Genomic DNA, 13,326 nt, shown 5'->3' with positions numbered 1-13,326 from the left:
CTGTAGTGTTGGGACTCTTAAGGAGATGATTGAGATTGCATGGCAGAAATGTCAGGAGTACCAATCTAAGTTCGTCATGTGGTATTGTGTTACCCTGTTGTGCACACAGAGTAGGGCACAGGTACGTTTCTTCATTGGATGAGACCGCATGAGTTAGGATGGATGATGAGGGAGGGATGATTGTTATGGATTGCATTTTCATAAGTAAGCAAACAGGTATGTTTTAGGCCATGTGTCAATTACATGGTCATTTATTTGTGTTGTTTCTGGACTAACTTTAAGTTTCTAAACCACTATATATAGCCCATCGTTCCTTCTGTGAAGCCCATCGTGGTCGAGCGTCCCATCTCTCCACCAGTGAAACCCATCATGGTTGAGCTGCCAATCTCTCCACCAGTGAAGCCCATTGTGGTTGAGCTGCCCATCTCTCCACCAATGAAGCCCATCGTGGTTGAGCTGCCCATCTCTCCACCAATGAAGCCCATTGTGGAGCTGCCCTTCTCTCCACCAATGAAGCCCATCGTGGTTGAGCTGCCCATCTCTCCACCAGTGAAACCCATCATGGTTGAGCTGCCAATCTCTCCACCAGTGAAGCTCACTGTATTGGAGCTGCCGATCTCTCCACCAGTGGAGCCCATCGTGGTTGAGCTGCCCATCTCTCCACCTTTGAAGCCCATTGTGGTTGAGCTGCCCATCTCTCCACCAGTGGAGCCCATCGTGGTTGAGCTGCCCATCTCTCCACCAGTGAAGCCCATTGTGGTTGAGCTGCCTATCGCTCCAGTGGAAGCTGAGTCGCTTCAGAGATTTGAGGTAGGCTACTCACTCCAAACTATCCCTTTCAATTTGTAAATCATGGTCCTATTTTAACTGCAATCAGCAATTCTCACGTTTATATGGAAAGGGAAAGTTGTATACCTAGTCAGTTGTACATGTGAATGCATTCAACTGAAATGTGTCTTCCTCATTTAACCCAACCCCTCTGAATATGGTCTTTTTGTTTTTACTTTAGCTCAGTTAGTAAATATTTTCTTAACTTCATTGTGAGTAAGCATTTTACGGTAAGGTCTACACCTGTTGTGTTCGGTGCATGTGACAAATGCAAAATTGATTTCTTGATGTCCTTTCCCACTTTGCTCCACCACCGTGGAAAAATAAGCAACTGAAGGGTCTGACACAGCGATATAGAAAAAGAGAGAAAGACATGGAAACTTCAGTTCCACAGGACAGAACTACTCAGCCTCCTCCCGCCCTATCGGATTATTTCCCTCCACCAAAGAGATGCCAAAGGGCTGAGGATTTCTTCCCTCCACCTCCAGTGGAGCCCATTGTAGCTGAGCTGTCTGACTCTCCACCAGTGACGCCCATCATGGTTGAGCTGCCCATCTCTCCACCAGTGAAGCCCATCATGGTTGAGCTGCCCATCTCTCCACCAGTGGAGCCCATCGTGGTTGATCTGCCCATCTCTCCAACAGTGAAGCCCATAATTGTTGAGCTGCCAATCGCTGCACCAGTGAAGCCCATTATGGTTGAGCTGCCCATTTCTCCACCAGTGAAGCCCATTGTGGTTGAGCTGCCCATTTCTCCACCAGTGAAACCCATTGTCGTTGAGCTGCCCATCTCTCCACCAGTGAAGCCCAACGTGGTCGAGCATCCCATCTCTCCACCAGTGAAGCCCAACATTGTTGAGCGGCGCATCATTCCACCAGTGAAGCTCACCGTGTTGGAGCTGCCGATCTCATCACCAGTGAAACCCATCGTGGTTGAGCTGCCCATCTCTCCACCAGTGAAGCCCATTGTGGTTGAGCTGCCTATCGCTCCAGTGGAAGCTGAGTCGCTTCAGAGATTTGAGGTAGGCTACTCACTCCAAACTATCCCTTTCAATTTGTAAATCACGGTCCTATTTTAACTGCAATCAGCAATTCTCACGTTTATATGGAAAGGGAATAGGGGTATACCTCGTCAGTTGTACATCTGAATGCATTCAACTGAAATGTGTCTTCTTCATTTAACCCAACCCCTCTGAATATTTGCATAGTGTTTTTACTTTAGCTTATTTAGTAAATATTTTCTTAACTTCATTGTGAGTAAGCATTTCACGGTAAAGTAGTGGCCAAAAGTTGAGAATGACACAAATATTCATTTTCACAGTTTGCTGCTTCAGTGTCTTTAGAGATTTTTGTCAGATGTTACTATGGAATACTGAACTATAATTACAAGCATTTCATAGAGTCAAAGGCTTTTATTGACAATTACATGACGTTGATGCAAATAGTCAATATTTGCAGTGTTGATCCTTCTTTTTCAAGACCTCTGCAATCCGTCCTGGCATGCTGTTAATTAACTTCTGGGCCACATCCTGACTGATGGCAGCCCGTTCTTACATAATCAATGCTTGGAGTTTGTCAGAATTTGTGGAGTTTTGTTTGTCCACCCACCTCTTGAGGATTGACCACACGTTTTCAATGGGATTAAGGTCTGGGGAGTTTCCTGGCCATGGACCCAAAATATTGATGTTTTTTTCCCCTAGCCACTTAGTTATCACTTTTGCCTTATGGGAAGGTGCTCCATCATGCTGGAAAAGGCATTGTTCGTCACCAAACTAGTGTTCCTGGATGGTTGGGAGAAGTTGCTCTCTGAGTATGTGTTGGTACCATTCTTTATTCATGGCTGTGTTCTTAATGCAAAATTGTGAGTGAGCCCACTCCCTTGGCTGAGAAGCAACCCCACACATGAATGGTCTTAGGATGCTTTACTGTTGGCATGACACAGGACTGATGGTTGCGCTCACCTTGTCTTCTCCAGGCAAGATTTTTTCTGGATGCCCCAAACAATCGGAAAGGGGATTCATCAGAGAAAATTACTTTACCCTCGTCCTCAGCAGTCCAATCCCTGTACCTTTTGCAGAATATCAGTCTGTCCCTGATGTTTTTCCTGGAGAGAAGTGCCTTCTTTGCTGCCCTTCTTGACACCAGGCCATCCTCCAAAAGTCTTTACCTCACTGTGCGTGCAGATGCACTCACACCTGCCTGCTGCCATTCCTGAGCAAGCTCTGTACTGATGGTGCCCCGATCCCGCAGCTGAATCAACTTTAGGAGACGGTCCTGGCGGCTTGCTGGACTTTCTTGGGCACCCTGAAGCCTTCTTCACAACAATTGAACCCCTCTCCTTGAAGTTATTGATGATCCGATAAATGGTTGATTTAGATGCAATCTTACTGGCAGCAATATCCTTGCCTGTGAGGCCCTTTTTGGAGAAAGCAATGATGACGGCACATGTTTCCTTGCAGGTAACCATGGTTGACAGAGGAAGAACAATGATTCCAAGCACCACCCACCTTTTGAAGCTTCCAGTCTGTTTTTTTAACTCAGTCAGCATGACAGAGTGATCTCCAGCCTTGTCTTCATCAACACTCACACCTGTGTTAATGAGAGAATCACTGACATTATGTCAGCTGGTCTTTTTGTGGCAGGGCTCAAATGCAGTGGAAATGTTTTTGGGGATTCAGATAATTTTCATGGCAAAGAGGGACTTTGCAATTAATTGCCATTCATCTGATCACTTCTCATAACATTCTGGAGTATATGCAGATTGCCATCATACAAACTGAGGCAGCAGACTTTGAAAATTAATATTTGCGTTATTCTCAAAACTTTCGGCCACGACTGTACAAGAGGCGGGTGTACACATGGTAAGGTTTACACAGGGTGGCAGCGTAGCCTAGTGGTTAGAGCGTTGGACTAGTAACCAAAAGGTTGAAAGGTCGAATCTCTGAGCTGACAAGGTACAATTCTGTCGTTCTGCCCCTGAACAAGGCAGTAAACCCACTGTTCCTAGGCCATCAGTATAAATAAGAATTTGTTCTTAACTGACTTGGCTAGTTAAATAATGGTAAAAAAAATATATATATTAAATGTTGTATTAGGCGCATGTTGCTTCAGTGGAAGCTGAGTCACTTCAGAGATTTGAGGTAGGCTACTCACTCCAAACTGTCTCTTTCAATTTGTAAATCATGGTCCTATTTTAACTGCAATCAGCAATACTCACATTTTATATGGAAAGGGAAAATGGTCAGTTGTACATCTGAATGCATTCAACCGAAATGTGTTTACCTCATTTAACCCAGCCCCCCTGAATATGGGCTTTTTGTTTTTACTTTAGCTCATTTAGTAAATATTTTGTTAACTTCATTGTGAGTAAGCATTTGGTCTACATTTGTTGTATTCAGGGCATGTGACAAATGCAAATTGATTTGTTGATGTCCTTTCCCACTTTGCTCCACCACCGTGGAAAAATAAGCCACTGAAGGGTCTGACACAGCGACATAGAAAAAGACAGAAAGACATGGAAACTTCAGTTCCACAGGCCAGAACAACTCAGCCTCCTCCCGCCCTATCATATTATTTCTCTCCACCTCCACCAAAGAGATGCCAAAGGGCCCAGGATTTCTTCCCTCCACTTCCAGTGGAGTCTATTGTAGCTGAGCTGCCCAACTCTCTACCAGTGAAGCCCATCATGGTTGATCTGCCCATCTCTCCACCAGTGGAGCCTATTGTAGCTGAGCTGCCCATCTCTCCACCAGTGAAGCCCATCATGGTTGAGCTGCCCATCTCTCCACCAGTGAAGCCCATCATGGTTGAGCTGCCCATCTCTCCACCAGTGGAGCCTATTGTAGCTGAGCTGCCCAACTCTCCACCAGTGAAGCCCATCATGGTTGAGCTGCCCATCTCTCCAGCAGTGGAGCCCATTGTGGTTGAGCTGCCCATCTCTCCAGCAGTGGAGCCCATTGTGGTTGAGCTGCCCATCTCTCCACCAGTGAAGCCTGTCGTGGTTGAACTGCCCATCTCTCCACCACTGAAAACCATTGTGGTCGAGCAGCTTATCGCTCCAGTGGAAGCTGAGTCGCTTCAGAGATTTGAGGTAGGCTACTCACTACAAACTGTCCCTTTCAATTTGTGAATCATGGTCCTATTTTAGTAAATATTTTCTTAACTTCATTTTGAGTAAGCATTTCACGGTAAGGTCTACACTTGTTGTATTCAGTGCATATGACAAATGCAATTTGATTGGATTTGTTAATGTCCTTTCCCACTTTGCTCCACCACCGTGGACAAATAAGCCACTGAAGGGTCTGACACAGCGACATAGAAAAAGACAGAAAGACATGGAAATTTCAGTTCCACCGGCCAGAACTACTCAGCCTCCTCCCGCCCTATCGGATTATTTCCCTCCACCTCCACCAAAGAGATGCCAAAGGGCCCAGGATTTCTTCCCTCCACTTCCAGTGGAGCCTATTGTAGCTGAGCTGCCCGACTCTCCACCAGTGAAGCCCATCATGGTTGAGCTGCCCAACTCTCCACCAGTGAAGCCCATCATGGTTAAGCTGCCCATCTCTCCCCCAGTGAAGCCCATCATGGTTGAGCTGCCCATCTCTCCAGCAGTGAAGCCCATCATGGTTGATCTGCCCATCTCTCCACCAGTGGAGCCCATCGTGATTGAGCTTCCTGTCTCTCCACCAGTGGAGCCCATCGTGATTGAGCTTCCTGTCTTTCCACCAGTGAAGCCCATCGTTGTTTATCGGCCCATCTGTCCACCAGTGAAGCACATCACGTTTGAGCTGCCCATCGTTCCACCAGTGAAGTCCATCGTGGTGGAGCTTCCCATCTCTCCACCTGTGAACCACCAGCATCAACCTGATCAATGGGCCAACTGGGGAATAGAGGCTGGTTCTTCTCAGATTGTCGATGCTCCTGCCTATCTCCCCCTCCCTACTTCCTCCAATCTCCCTCAGCAGAGCCCACAGGAACAGCCTGGAGTCCTCACAGCATCCTCTGGGCTTCTTGCAAAGTAAGTACTTTGTTCATTAACACAGCAATGACATCTGCACAGCTACACTGTCTTCCAGTACATTAATGTTGGGATTTGGAGTGCTATGATTACACTGCCTTTACATTGAGATTTTGGACCAATGTAATGGAGTTTCAGATGACCTCGATTACCCAGAGTACCTAGATTGAGTTCAGGTCTAAAATCTAAAGACCGTTTTGTATTCACGGTGTGAAGCCTCCTTCCACCCATTCTGAACAACCTGGTGTGTTTCCTGTCCTGTAGTGTTGGGACTCTTAAGGAGATGATTGAGATTGCATGGCAGAAGTGTCAGGAGTACCAATCTAAGTTCGTCATGTGGTGTTGTGTTACCCTGTTGTGCACACAGAGTAGGGCACAGGTACGTTTCTTCATTGGATGAGACAGCATGAGTTAGGATGGATGATGAGGGAGGGATGATTGTTATGGATTGCATTTTCATAAGTAAGCAAACGGGTATGTTTTAGGCCATGTGTCAATTACATGGTCATTTATTTGTGTTGTTTCTGGACTAACCTTCTGTTTCTAAAACACTATATATAGCCCATCTTTCCTTCAGTGAAGCCCATCGTGGTCGAGTGTCCCATCTCTCCACCAGTGAAGCACATCACGTTTGAGCTTCCCATCGTTCCAGCAGTGAAGCCCATCTTGGTTGAGCGTCCCATCTCTCCACCAGTGGAGCCCATCGTGGTCGAGTGTCCCATCTCTCCACCAGTGGAGCCCATCGTGGTTGAGCGTTCCATCTCTCCACCGGTGAAGCACGTCATGTTTGAGCTGCCCATCTCTCCAGCAGTGAAGCCCATCATGGTTGATCTGCCCATCTCTCCACCAGTGGAGCCCATCGTGGTTGAGTGTTCCATCTCTCCACCGGTGAAGCATGTCATGTTTGAGCTGCCTATCGCTCCAGTGGAAGCTGAGTCGCTTCAGAGATTTGAGGTAGGCTACTCACTCCAAACTATCTCTTTTAATATGTAAATCATGGTCCTAGTTTAACTCCAATAAGAAATTGACACATTTATGTAGGCTTTTTTATTTGACTTATTTAGTCAATCTTTTCTTAACTATTAATTTCTTAACTTCATTGTTGGTTAAGGGCTTGTGAGTAAGCATTTCACGGTAAGGTCTACACTTGTTGTATTCAGCGTATGTAACGAATACAATCTGATTTGTTTATGTCCTATCCCAGTTTTTCCCACCACTGCGGAAAAATAAGCCACTGAAGGGTCTGACACAGCGACACAGAAAAAGACAGAAAGACATGGAAACTTCAGTTCCACAGGCCAGAACAACTCAGCCTCCTCCCGCCCTATCACATTTCTTCCCTCCACCTCCAGTGGAGCCCATCGTGGTTGAACTGCCCATTTCTCCACCAGTGACGCACGCCATGTTGGAGCTGCCCATTTGTCCAGTGGTAGCTGAGACTCTTCATGGATTTGAGGTAGGCTACTCACTCAACTGTCCCTTTTTTATATGTAAATCTAAGTCCTATTTTAACTGCAATCAGCAATTCTCATGTTTATGTCCTTTCCCAGTTTGTCCCACCACCGCAGAAAAATGAACTGCTGAAAGGTCTGACACAGCGACATAAAAAAAGACAAAAAGTCACTTCAGTTCCTAAGGCCAGAACTACTCTACTTCCTCCCTGCCAATTGGATTTTTTCCCTCCACCACAGGGATGTCAGTGGGCACAGAATTTCCTCAATTCACCTCCACCACAGGATTGCCAAACGGCCCAAAATGGAGTTAACCCATATTCAATGAGAGCAGGTGATTGTGCTTTAGCTAGCTCACATTTCACAGAGAGAGGGCGAGAGATTTCAGCTTGTCATTTACCTTATATAACACTGATTTCCATTAGTAACAGGTGCTCCAATGGGCAAATACCCAGGTTATCCATGTACCACTACCAAAGCTGGGTCTGGAATATCAGACGCTTCCCTGGTTCACATGCTCAGACCTCTCTCACCGATGCACGTGCCAGAAGGTAAGTGCCCTTTTGAACAGTAAATATCCTCTCTACTCTCGTAACAAGCCTGATTGGGCTGGTGAACAAAATAATGTCCACCATTGACTATTCTAAATCCTAATTGGTAGCACATGGTTTACATTTGGTGTAACAATTGATTAAGGCTCTCTTGAATTGTGTTCAGATGATGGTGGATGGGACTCTGCTGGGGATCACCCTAGGACTCCCTTCTACATGGGTTGACTCTTCCGCTGGACCTTTTAAGCCCTTTAAGGTACTACATGACTTAATCCAGCTCACCTTTTTGACACAACAATCCAAATGAATCTATTTCAGTAAATGTAATTCCAGTGGTTGATATACAGTAAGTCCACCTTTTCAACAGTAAAGTATGTTTGTGGTAAGGGATGTCAAACTTTTTCTTTCTTCCATAAGCTATTTTGCTGGAAAAAAAGGACGCAGTGGAGCATAGCATATTTTTTTTAAATAAATAAACTCAAGCATACCCCGATTGGTTTTATATTACATAATAAAATCCAATGAGAACAAGTTTGCTTACGCCTGTTATTTATTCATTTTAACTACAGTGGATTCTAACCTAGCAATCCCACACGATCAGTCCGTTGGATACCAAAATGATGTGTGAAACAGTAGCCAGTTTAGATGTTTGTGTCACGCCCTGACCGTAGAGATCCTTTTATTCTCTGTCTGTTTGGTCAGGGTGTGACTCGGGTGGGAAAGTCTATGCTTTCTGGTTTGTTGTTTTTGGCCGGGTATGACTCTCAATCAGGGACAGCTGTCTATCGTTGTCTCTGATTGGGAATCATACTTAGGCAGCCTTTTTTCCTTTTCTTATTTGTGGGTTGTTGTCTTTGTTAGTGGCATGTATAGCCTTACAGAGCTTCTCGTTCGTTCTGTTTTTTTGGCAACATTTAAAATTTAAAAAATTATGCTTGCCACGCTGCACCTTGGTCCGGTCATTTCCTTGATGACGATCGTGACAGTTTGTATTGCTGTGACATTGGTAGGTTTTTCTAAGAGGAATAAACCCACACAAATAAGGTGATGGACATAGTTGATGTCCTGCTTTTGATGTGCTGCTTTTTCAACCATTGCAAGGGAAAAAAATATCTCTATCTCAGACACAAAGGGTGATTCAACCCAACACTATCAGAGTCCCATTGTTGATAAACTAACACGTGGAGGACATGAGCTGCTGCTGGCACACTGTCAGATCCAGACATATCACAAATCAAATGTATTTATAAAGCCCTTCTTACATCAGCTGATATCTCAAAGTGCTGTACAGAAACCCAGCCTGAAACCCCAAACAGCAAGCAATGCAGGTAAAGAAGCATATTGGCTAGGAAAAACTCCCTAGAAAAGCCAGAACCTGGGAAGAAACCTAGAGGAACCAGGCTATGGGGGGTGGCCAGTCCGCTTCTGGCTGTGCCGGGTGGAGATGTTCAAATGTTCATAGGTGACCAGCAGGGTCAAAATGGATGTCGAGGGTGCAACAGGTCAGCACCTCAGGAGTAAATGTCAGTTGGCTTTTCAGTAGCCGATCCATCAGAGTAACTCTACATCTCCTGCTGTCTCTAGAGAGTTGAAAACAGCAGGTCTGGGACAGGTTGCACGTCCGGTGAACAGCTCAGGATTCCATATCCGCAGGCAGAACAGTTGAAACTGGAGCAGCAGCACTGTGGACAGCAAGTAGTCATCATGCCAGGTAGTCCTGAGGCATGGTCCTAGGGCTCAGGTCCTCCGAGAGCGAGAGAGAGAGTTAGAGAGAGCATACTTAAATTCACACAGGACAAGACAGGAGAAATACTCCAGATATAACAGACTGGCCCTAGATCCCCGACACAAACTACTGCAACATAAATACTGGAGGCTGAGACAGGAGTGGTTGGGAGACACTGTGGCCCCATCCGACGATACCCCCGGACAGGGCCAAACAGGCAGAATATAACCCCACCCACTTTGCCAAAGCACAGCCCCCACACCACTAGAGGGATATCTTCAACCACCAACTTACCATCCTGAGACAACGCTGAGTATACCCCACAAAGATCTCCGCCATGGCACAACCCAAGGGAGGGCGCCAACCCAGACCGGAAGATCACGTCAATGACTCAACCCACTCAAGTGACGCACCACTCCCAGGGACGGCATAGAAGAGCACCAGTAAGCCAGTGACTCAGCCCCTGTAATAGGGTTAGAGGCAGAGAATCCCAGTGGAGAAATTGGAACCGGCCAGGCAGAGACAGCAAGGGCGGTTCGTTGCTCCAGAGCCTTTCCGTTCACCTTCCCACACCTGGGCCAGACTATACTCAATCATAGGACCTACTGAAGAGATGAGTCTTCAATAAAGACTTAAAGGTTGAGGTCAAGTCTGCGTCTCTCACATGGGTAGGCAGACCATTCCATAAAAATGGAGCTCTATAGGAGAAAGCCCTACCTCCAGCTGTTTGTTTAGACATTCTAGGGACAGTAAGGAGGCCTGCATCTTGTGACTGTAGCATACGTGTAGGTATGTACGGCAGGACCAAATCGGAAAGATGGGTAGGAGCAAGTCCATGTAATGCTTTGTAGGTTAGCAGTAAAACTTTGAAATCAGTCCTTGCCAGTCCAGTCCTTAACAGGAAGCCAGTGTAGAGAGGCTAGCACTGGAGTAATATGATCACATTTTTGGGGTTCTAGTGAAGATTCAAGCAGCCGTGTTTAGCACTAACTGAAGTTTATTTAGTGCTTTATCCAGGTAGCCGGAAACTAGAGCATTGCTGTAGTCTAACCTAGAAGTGACAAAAGCATGGATACATTTTTCTGCATCAGTTTTGGACAGATTTTTTTGGATTTTTGCAATGTTATGTAGATCGAAAAAAGCTGTCCTTGAAACAGTCTTGATATGTTCGTCAAAAGAGAGATCAGTACACATTGTTTGTTTTCAGGAAGCCAGTGAGTTGCTGCGCAACAGCTTTTTCATTTTTGTTTTTTAGAGGAATGGGAGATTCGTATAGGCCGATAGTTCTTTATATTTTCTGGGTCAAGGTTTGGCTTTTTCAAGAGAGGCTTTATTACTGCCACTTTTAGTGAGTTTGGTACACATCCGGTGGATAGAGAGCTGTTTATTAAGTTCATCATAGGAGGGCCAAGCACAGGAAATAACTCATTCAGTAGTTTAGTTGGAATAGGGTCCAGTATGCAGCTTGACGGTTTAGAGGCCATGATTATTTTCATCATTGTGTCAAGAGATATAGTACTAAAACACTTGAGTGTCTCCCTTGATCCTAGGTCCTGGCAGAGTTGTGCAGACTCAGGACAACTGAGCTTTGGAGGAATACACAGATTTAAGAGGAGTCCGTAATTTGCTTTCTAATGATCATGATGATTTCCTCTAAGAAGTTCATGAATTTATCACTGCTGAAGTGAAAGCCATCCTCTCTTGGGGAATGCTGATTTTTAGTTAGCTTTGCGACAGTTTCAAAAATACATTTTGGATTGTTCTTATTTTCCTTAATTAAGTTGGAAAAATAGGATGATCGAGCAGCAGTGAGGGCTCTTCGATACTGCACGGTACTGTCTTTCCAACCTAATCGCAAGACTTCCAGTTTGGTGTTGCGCCATTTCCGTTCCAATTTTCTGGAAGCTTGCTTCAGAGTTCGGGTATTTTCTGTATACCAGGGAGCTAGTTTCTTATGACAAATGTTTTGTTTAAAGGGGTGCGACTGCATCTAGGGTATTGTACAAGGTTAAATTGAGTTCCTCAGTTAGGTGGTTAACTGATTTTTGTACTTTGTCATCCTTGGGTAGGCGGAGGGAGTCTGTAAGGGCATCTAGGAATCTTTGGGATGTCTGAGAATTTATAGCACGACTTTTGATGATCCTTGGTTTGGGTCTGAGCAGATTATTTGTTGCGATTGCAAACGCAATACAATGGTGCTCCGATTAGTCCAGGATTATGAGGAAAAACATTTAGATCCACAACATTTATTCCACAGGACAAAACTAGGTCCAGGGTATGACGTGGCAGTGAGTAGGTCCAGAGACATGTTGGATAAAACCCACTGAGTCGATGATGACTCCGAAAGTCTTTTGGAGTGGGTCTGTGGACTTTCCCATGTAAATATTAAAGTCACCAAAAATGTGAATATTATCTTCCATGTCTACAAGGTCCGATAGGAATTCAGGGAACTCTGTGAGGAACGCTGAATATGGCCCAGGAGGCCTGTAAACAGTAGCTATAAAAAGTGATTGAGTAGGCTGCATAGATTTCATGACTAGAAGCTCAAAAGACAAAAACATATTATTATTATTATTATTATTTTTTTGGTAAATTGAAATTTGCTATCATAAATGTTAGCAACACCTCCGCCTTTGCGGGATTTGCGGGGGATATGGTCACTAGTGTAACCAGGAGGTGTGGCCTCATTTAACACAGTAAATTCGTCAGGCTTAAGCCATGTTTCAGTCAGGCCAATGACATCAAGATTATGATCAGTGATCAGTTCATTGACCGTAACTGCCTTGGAAGTGAGGTATCTAACATTAATTAGCCCTATTTTGAGATGTGAGGCATCACAATCTCTTTCAATAATGGCAGAAATGGAGGAGGTCTTTATTCCAGTGAGATTGCTAAGGCGAACACTGCCATGTTTAGTTTTGCCCAACCTAAGTCGAGGCACAGACGCGGTCTTCAATGGGGATAGCTGAGCTGACTACACTGACTGTGCTAATGGCAGACTCCACTAAGCTGGCAGGCTGGCCTGCACCCTATTTCATTGTGTTCAAATGGTGCTAGTGGAGTTAGAGCCCTGTCTATGTTCGTAGATAAGATGAGAGCACCCCTCCAGCTTGGATGGAGTCCGACACTCCTCAACAGGCCAAGCTTGGTCCCAGAAAGAGGGCCAGTTATCTACAAATTCTATCTTTTGGGAGGGGCAGAAAACAGTTTTTCTGATGTGGGTGGATTTGAGCTATAATTTCATCATCAACAGGCCTGGGTATCTCCAAGACAGATTCAATCTCATGTTATCACTTTAGCTGTGTGAATATCTCGATAATCCAAAATGATATAGTAACAGGTCACTGAAAACATACACAAAGCGATTACTGGTCATCGAAGTATGTAGGTTTGTATTAGTCATTTCAAGTCAAGATGAAACAGTTCCTCAAAGAGAAGGCCAACAGGACATGGTTTACACACATCTGTGTAAATGCATAACTACGTTTCTTAGTGGCCAAAGAAAAGGCAGGCTGGTGTTTTCGAAAAGGAAAAGGAAACTCCGCTACACTGGTTCTTATACGATCCACAATGTTTATAATGGATTTCAAAACTCCCCTCTGTTTTCTATATATAGCATACATTACATTTCAACCAATCAAAGAAATACACCACTCACAAAAGTATACACGTTAAATCTATGAGCTTTTATCTGATTGTGTAGATCTAGAAGAAAAACGAATGTGAGGATCAATTTTATATTAAGTTGGACCTG

Source organism: Oncorhynchus tshawytscha, linkage group LG14, assembly GCF_018296145.1.
Source record: "Oncorhynchus tshawytscha isolate Ot180627B linkage group LG14, Otsh_v2.0, whole genome shotgun sequence".
NCBI lineage: Eukaryota > Metazoa > Chordata > Actinopteri > Salmoniformes > Salmonidae > Oncorhynchus > Oncorhynchus tshawytscha.
This window is presented reverse-complemented; position numbering follows the sequence as displayed.